Raw genomic sequence first — 8,742 nt, 5'->3', positions numbered from 1 at the left:
CCTGCTCAAGGTCAGCCCTTGCAAGTTTGCACAGTCTGGGATTTCGAGAATGTAGGCCTTTCTCCCAAACACACTGCCTCCTATGAAGTCAAGTGCACAGCTGCATCCTGGTGTGACTACCTTGCATCCAAATGGGCAACAGACACAGGCCTGCAGGTATGGAGATGACCCCTGAGCCGGCTCCAAACCAGATGAGGCAGAAGGTGCAGGAGCCCAAGCTCAAGTGGAGGCAGCACGAAGGGAGTGGGCTTTGCTCCATGCCCAGCCCTGGGCCAGGTGCTCACCGTCCAGATCCTCTCCAGTCCCATGAGAGGTGTTTCTTTGCTCCCTTCCCTTCCTTCTGGAATTACTGAGCACCTGTCTGTGTCAGGGGCTGGGGTACAAAGGCAAAGCTAGCATCCCCAAGACCTCACAGCCCCGTAGAGCATCATTCCAGAAAACAGCTGTGACTGGGGTGGGTGCAGGATGCAGGGGGAGCCCCTAGTGACCCAGGGAAGGTTTTCCAGTGGAGTTAAAGCCAAGCTAGGATTTGAAGGATGAGGAAGGGCATTGGAGGTGGAGGGAACTGCATGTGCAAGGCAGGGAGGCAGGAAACAGCCCGCCTGGTCTGGGAACTGTGGGAGGGCGTGGAGCCCAGATCCAGGAAAGATGCTGGGTGAGGTTGGGGTCCCAGAACCCACTACGTGGACCCTCTGCCTCCTTGACCTTTGCTCCTGGCTGCCTGGCCAGGAAGAGGTCCCCACTTACCTGCACAAAAGGAGGCTTTGAAGCTGGAGAGAGGGAGTGAGGAAGCTGGTGTGTGTTTTGGATTGTTTCTCAGAAATCTCCTCCTCCTCTAACACCATGGCAACCAGGCAGCAGCTGGGGTAGCCCCCTGTGAGCTGGGCTGAGTTGAGGGGGAGGTGGGCTGAGGCTAGGGACCTCTGCTCCCCCTCTCTGAGCCTCAGTGTTGGCATCTGAAATATGGGCACCACAACCCAGTTGCTGGCTCCTGTCAACCCAGGTGCTCCAGGAAGCGGAGCCCCAGGCTGGACTCATTAGGACAGCGGTTCTCAACCTGTGGGTCGCGACCCCTTTGGGGGTCGAACGACCCTTTCACAGGGGTCGCCTAAGACCATCGGAAAACACATAATTACATATTGTTTTGTGATTAATCACTATGCTTTAATTATGTTCAATTTGTAACAATGAAATTGGGGTCACCACAACATGAGGAACTGTATTAAAGGGTTGCGGCATTAGGAAGGTTGAGAACCACTGCATTAGGGGGAGGGCTGGGGAGGTTAGGGCGGGGCTGGGGAGTTCCCTGCATCATCCGGCAGCTGGGGGCTCGGCAAGGGGAGGAGTCCCTGAGCCACGTAGCCTGCCCTTCCCACCAAGCAGCCTGCCCTGGTGTGCCCACTGCACTGTCCCTGCCAAGGAGGCCCTGGGGCAGTGAGAGACCGGACCGAGGCACAGACACAGGGGTGAATCCCCTGTGAGCCCCCGCAGTGAGAGGTCTAGGGGGTCTCCTGTGCCGGGGCACAGGGCTCAGCTGTTCTCAGAACCCAAAGCCCCAAAAGGTGGGGCAAGGAGGGGTGCATTTCCTGAGGCTGCTGCTCCCATGACTACAGACTGGCCTAAACAAACAGGAACATGTGCTCTCCCGTTCTGGGCCCAGAATCTGCAATCAGGGTGTCTGGGGCTATGGTCTCTCGAAGGGCTCCAGGGGGGAACCTTCCTGCCTCTTCAGCTTCTTGGGGCTCCTGGCCACATCCCTTCAGTCTTCATCTCTTCAGCTTCTGGGGGCTCCTGGCCACATCCCTTCAGTCTTCACGTGGCCCCTCCTCATGTGACCATTCGTGCTTGAACATGTGGCCCCACCCCCTTGTTCAAGTGCTCTCTTCTGGTTGATCACAGCCCCCTTGAGACCTTGCATGGTCTCTATTTCCAGGGTGCCCCCTCCCTGGTTGGCTGTCAGCTCCTGCCTCACACCAGTCTCCAGTCCCTTTTCCAAAGTCCTTCCAGAAAATCTTTCCTCCTGGGACTGTGGCAGCTGGGATTGTAAAAGAGACAGGAGAGCAGTGGCCCATCCAGAGTCATGCAAGAGGTCCAGAGGGGCCCGTGCAGTCCCTGGAAGGCCCTTCCGAAGGGCAACCAGGTCCAATCTTATTTTTTACAATTAATTATCTTTTTAATCAGCCTGGACCCAGTGTGTTCCTTTATCCCATGACTTCTCACTGAACTCTGCCCGACATCATTTAGATTCATTTCTGAGGGTTTGCTGACTAATCTCACATTCAGGTGAGTGTGGTTGGACTGCTCTTTATGTGTGTGATGCCCAAGGTGGATGTGTTTTTCCCCTTTTAATTTCAGAGGTGACTGCGGCGCGTTGGGGCCTTTGACCCAATAAGCAGACACCTCGTGCAGACAGAGAGCAAGAAAGCCAAAGCAGGACGGTCAGTGTTTTGGATAATGAGCTGGGCGCACCAGAAGCTTTGACCTCCAGATGAGAGTGGAAACTTGAATGTTGTTGACTGATGGGATCTTTGTGCCACCAAGCCATTAGCGAGATGATCCCTCCCCTCTAAACCCCGTAATGCTGGAGTGGAAACTGGCCTGTGGGACACTGTTTGGTTCTGATTCCTGCAACTCTAAGGAAAAAGACGTTTAGATTTGAGGGGATTCAATACATGCAACAGAAATGATTAACGAGTGGAAGGGGATCAACTCTAGGGGAGAAACATTATCTATATATATAAAAGCCTAAGCGACCAAACAACCAGTGCTATGACGCACACTGACCACTAGGGGACAGATGCTCAACGCACAGGATCAGGCTCCCTCCTGTCTGGATTGGGCCTGTGGGGATCAAGCCAAAACCAGCTATCCAACACTCCCCAAGAGGTCCCGAATTGTGAGAGGGCGCAGGTCAGGCCGAGGGACCCACCAGTGCACGAATCCGTGCACTGGGCCTCTAGTGATGATATAGAAGGCGTAACTCAAGTGTGGGAATGTAGCACCCAGCCCACAGTGAACAGAGCTCCCTGGAGTTTGTAACACTTGTGGGCTTGTCTTGAACAGCCCCCCTTCATCCCAGGCGTATAGCTTGGGAAGGTGATCATGCCATGTCCTCAAGGTCACTCAACCTGGCTGTAAGCCAAGAAGCAACAGAAGGCAAAGGAATAGCTTTGGGGCACAGGCCCAAGGGCCAAAGAGAAAGCGAAAATCCAAGAGTTTGCCTGGCAGTAGAGGGGACATACCTGCTCCTTGTGCCCAGGTGAAGTGGGGAGAGTTTTGACCCCCTCAAGACCCTTGAAGGTGAGCTCTTAACAAACCGAAGGGAAAAGAGGGGCCCCACACACAGTTCACCTTCCTTTCCTGTCTGAGAAAACAGACATCCAGAAAAGTGAGGTGACAGACTCAAGGTCACAGAAATGAAAACTCAGGCCACTGGTTCTGCAAACCAGAAGGTGCCAAACATTGGACGAGGCTGGGGCTTAGGTGGAGGGTAGGATTTCTGCTCTAATTCAGTCTAGTCGCAGCGGTTCTCAACCTGTGGGTCGCGACCCCTTTGGCGGTCGAACGACCCTTTCACAGGGGTCGCCTAAGACCATCCTGCATATCAGATATTTACATTACGATTCATAACAGTAGCAACATTACAGTTATGAAGTAGCAACGAAAATAATTTTATGGTTGGGTCACAACATGAGGAACTGTATTTAAAGGGCCAGAAGGTTGAGAACCACTGGCTCTAGTGGAAGAGGCAGGGGAATGGCACAGAGACAGGGCAGGGGTCATAGCATTGAGGACATGGCCGTAAGGAGGTCAGTGGTTACCTTAGAGCAGTTTCTGGCCACTGATGGAGGCAGAAGTCAAGGCTGAGGAGAAGGTAAGCAAACAGACTGAGTATAACTCCTTTGCAGACATCGGGCCGGGAGAGAGGAAGGGAATCTCTCCCGCCCACTCTTAAGAACTTATGTCTCAATGTAGTCAACACATTTATTTTTGTCTAGAAGTCATGGCATACAGGTTGTTCCGTAAAGTTACAGACACTTTCATAACTGGTATTTGTAATAAAAGTCATGTTTACAGGATAATTATAGCTTTAAATCAAGAAAGAAAACAAGCACCTTCAACCCCAACACAATTTTGAGAATGGTTTCCTGAAGACAGACATGTGTTCCTCTACTTCTTCAACCTCGCCATCTTCCAAGTAAAGGTTTGCTCCGTGCTTACGATTAACCCTTTACAACATGCTTTCCTGAGCCAGTGGCTCGGTCCAGGGGTGTGTGGTAAAGGCATAACATTCGTTTCCCCAGTTTGGTGCCAAGCCCTGACTGGTAACATTTGTCTGTCTCCATGGCCCATTTCAAACTCCCACGGTGACATTACTGGGCACGGTGTTGGAAAGGGGTCACCATTATCTCATATTTCCACCATGCAGATAAACAGATGTCTATAACCTCGAGAGCACAGATAATAGTAAAGTGTAAAACCATCAGGAAGAGGTGCATGTTGAGCATTACCTTTGCTGTTAATTGTATGTTAATACATTGTTTGCGGGTAGTTTTTATCGCGCGCTAACAGGTGGCTCTACTTCTTACAGTCAACGTAAAACGTATAAATACGTTTCCCGCATACAATGTGTTTTAATACAACTTGGTGTTTAATGGGCCACTCCACAACCAGCTCTCGGAATTCCTGAAAATGTAACCATTGGCTCTAGAGAGCCAGTGTGAACCAGCTCCAACACCCCGCTCACTGACGGGGCGTCCAGTCTGTCCTCCCACATCTGTGCACCTCGTCGTTTTCTGTCATCCCTCAACACTTTAAAATGCACTTACCCGGTTGCATGCCTTTTTAGGATCTATAGATAAATCGACATTGATACATGAACCAATAGTCATATTACACAGATTTAATCTCTCCAGTTAAACATTTTTCTATCTCTTACCAGTATGGGAAGTATGTATTTTATTGAAACACTGATGAAAAATGGGCGTATCCCCTGGTACATTATCCAGTATAATCCTCAGTCATTGCAGGGGGTTGTGGTCCCATAGCGCAGCCTTCCGCGCCCCTTTCCCTCTGTACATTTAAAGAGGAAGATAAAGACAGATCCGGGCATGTGAGGGTGGCCAGCATCCGAGTGGGTGATCCCTGGGGTCTTCTATGCCCACCAGAGTTTTAATAACTGTGCCTTGGTTTGGCCTTTTAAGGATGAATTTTTAGGACTTTTTTTGTTTTCTTTGCTAGTATTTCCTTTACACGTTTGACATACGATGTGCCAGGGACTGTGCTAGTTTCTATGGATAACCGGTGAGTAAAACTGCTCCCTGCCCTCATTGGAGCTTAGCATCTAATGGGGAGATAGTGTCCCCGAAAGACATAAGGTGCAACCATGCCGAGTGCATGGGGCACGGTGAGAGCCTGTGAGAGGGGAATTCATCTCGAAGGGGAGATCCAGAAAGGCTTCCCAAAGAAAGCAGCCTTTGAAAGTGAGAGCTGAAGGATGAGAAGCTGTCAGCCTGGTGATGTCTGAGAGGCGCGTTCCTCACAGAAGAAATCGCATATATTAAGCCCTGAGTCAGGAGGGAGCTCGGTGTGTTTCGGGAGCCCCGAGCGTGGCGAGGCCTCAGAGCAAGTTAGAAGCCAGCCCAGCAGGACCTGCGCCGACGTCAGTGATGGCGAACCTATGACACGTGTGTCAGAGGTGACACGCGAACTCATTTTTTTGGTTGATTTTTCTTTGTTAAATGGCATTTAAATATATAAAATAAATATCAAAAATATAAGTCTTTGTTTTACTATGGTTGCAAATATCAAAAAATTTCTATATGTGACACGGCACCAGAGTTAAGTTAGGGTTTTTCAAAATGCTGACACGCCGAGCTCAAAAGGTTCGCCATCACTGGCCTAGGTCCTAGTTAGACCTGATGGGTCTTGTACTAAGAACAGTGGGAAATTGTTGAGTTTTAAGCAAGAAGGGGTGACAAGAATTTCATTTTAATAAGATCTTTAGCTAGAATACATAAAAGTGAATGTTGGGAGCAGGAATGGAGGAAGGCAAGAGATAATGCAACTTGAACGAGGGAGGTGGCAGAGATGGAAACGCATAGGTATATTTGAGAGATTTAGGGGGCAAATCTGGCAGAACTTGATGATGGATTGGATAGAGTAAGGATGAAGAGCTGACTAGGATGGATTCACCAAAGCAGAGACCAATGGGAATATAAACAGGCTTGAGGGAGATTAGAGCATTCCTTTTATTTCACTTTTTAAAAGTATATTATTTTTATTGATTTCAGAGAGGAAGGGAGAGCGAGGTAGAAACATCAATGATGAGAGAGGTCCTTGATCGGCTGCCTCCTGCACGCCCCACAATGGGATTGAGAGAGGTCATTGATCGGCTGCCTCCTGCACGCCCCAAAATGGGATTAAGCCCGAAACCCCGGGCATGTGCCCTTGACTGGAATCGAACCTGGGACCCTTCAGTCTGCAGGCTGACCCTTTATCCACTGATCCGAACTGGCTGGGGCAAGGAATTCTTCATTTAAAGGCCAGTAAAAGAAGATAAGCCACAAAGGAGGAGATGTGGCCAAAGATCAGAAGAAAACATGTAAGTGAAGAGAACCAATACAAAATTGTTCAAAGTATCAAATGGGGTAGAATTAAAAAAAAGAATTTTAAAAAGCCCTTTGGAGCTAGCATCATGAAAGCCATTGGTGACTTTAGCCAGAGCCATTTCAGAGAAGGGATCCCTGTTGGGATGAGAGGAGGAGTGAGTGGGAGGTGAGGAAGAAGACAGGGAATCGGGCTTCAAAGTCTTTGAAGTTTGGCTGTGGAGGGAGGGATCAAGTTGGGGCAGTAACTGGAGGAGGGAAATGAGAAGAGGGAAGTGTTTTACTTTTTTCCTATAGAATGAAAGTGATGTGAGCATGTCCAAAGCTGGTAGGAAGGGCCCAGCCCAGGTTGGTGTTTGCAGAGCACAGCCTTGGAGTCCAGGAACCTGGCTCTGACCCTCCTCCACATTCATGGTCCTGACCAAAGTACTCAATTGCCTGTGTAAGCCTTAGTTTTCTCATCTGCAAAATGGGCTTTATGGAGTTCTGGGAAATTAATGAGAAAGTGCATGCCAAGTGCTCAGCACGGATGTGAATGTTATTGTCATTGCTATTTCATTCTCGTCGGTCCTAACCGAAGCCATATCTAATCTTCTGGGTCCATTTCCTTTTAGGATTTCTTGGAACGGAATCTAAACATTCGAGGAGACACTGAAATGGACCCCTGGGGGAGCATGGGAATCCTGGAGCAGGATGACCTGTGGAGAAGGCATCCTGGGAGCTGTGAGGGGGAGTCCACAGAAGTCTCGGGAAAGTGCCAGCCTGCGCCACATCTCTCCGCCACCCAGGATAACTCTTCCATTCTCCATTTATGATCGTCACTGTCATCGTTATCTTCTCCGAAGGCTCGGAGTGCTTGACACCAGGCACTCAGAGAGGGCAGTGAGAGGCAGGGCAGCAGCACAGCTGCTGGCAGGAGTGAAAGTCAGGCCTGGGGAGCGGATGGAAGTACTTGGGGCCCAGGAGCCCTGTTTCTTGGGCTGTTGCTGCCTCCAGGGGGCCAGGAAAGATGGGTGATGCCTCCCGGCTCCTGCAAGCCCATCTTGGCTGCACCTCTTTCCTTCTTCAGCTTCTTTTCCCTTCCTCTTCTGCCCCTGATCTTCCCTCCTCCTGGCGCATGGAAGCTTCCGTTTATTCCTCTCCTGTTTTCCTAGACATTTCCCTCCCCCACCTCCAGTCCTGCTCACTAGAATGACATCTTGAGCCTGATCCTGCTGCATTAAAAAAAAAAAAAAAGTGCCTACAACGGGCCCTCCGGTGCTGATCTCCGCTGAGATGTGGCAGATGGCAGAGCCTGACTGAGCAGCAGCGGCCCCTCCTCTCCGGCCTGGGAGCTGCCAAGACTTAGGAATGGGGCCTTTATATACCTTTCCACTCTCTTGTACCCCTCACCTACCCCGGTTTCCCCAAACCAGCATCCTCTCACCCATTGCAGACGCCGCCCGGCACGGTTTAGCTCCTCTGGACCTGTGTGTGTCTTCCCTATCCCTGTCCTGTGAAAGGCACCCACGGATGCAGTTGGATTCAGAGTCCATCCGGGGGTCCAGGTTCACTGGCCAGGCCTTCTGTGTCCCCCATGCACTCGGCCCTCCTCAAAGTGTGAGGAAGAAATGGGTCACGCACGGCCCCGGCCCCAGGGACTCACTCGCGGGTCCAGTCCAAGCCGGGCACTTTTCACACTCCCAGTTCCCAGGGGTGCCAGCGAGGCCCGCAGGCCATCCAGGCTGATGAGAAACTGGCCTGTCGGTGGAGGTGACCTGAAGATGGGGCAGGGGGAGAAATCGGGTGTGTGGGCTGGGGCGATGGGCCGGGACTGGGGAGTGCGCCTGGCTGCATTCTCTGATCGTCCTGTGAAGTGTACGGGTAGAGGTCCCCGGGGTTCTGTTCACACGCACCCCCAGTGTGCCACGGGGGCTTCCGGGGTGCAGAAGTGAGATTCTGGGCCCCAGCAGCAGCGGGAATGCGACCAAGGGCCCGGTTTCTTGGCCAGAATCAAGGGAAACAAAAGTGAATGTCTTTCCGTAGGTGTCAGCTTGACAGGTTCCAGCCTTCCCTGTGGATCTTCCCCGGCACATTCTTCCGGCAGCAGGACTGAGTGCCCGGGGCCAGTGCCCCTGCTGCCCGGCCCAGGCAC

This window comes from Myotis brandtii, unplaced genomic scaffold, assembly GCF_000412655.1.
Source record: "Myotis brandtii unplaced genomic scaffold, ASM41265v1 scaffold265, whole genome shotgun sequence".
NCBI classification, from domain to species: Eukaryota; Metazoa; Chordata; class Mammalia; order Chiroptera; family Vespertilionidae; genus Myotis; species Myotis brandtii.
The sequence above is the reverse complement of the archived record's forward strand: the minus strand, read 5'-3'. Positions refer to the sequence as shown.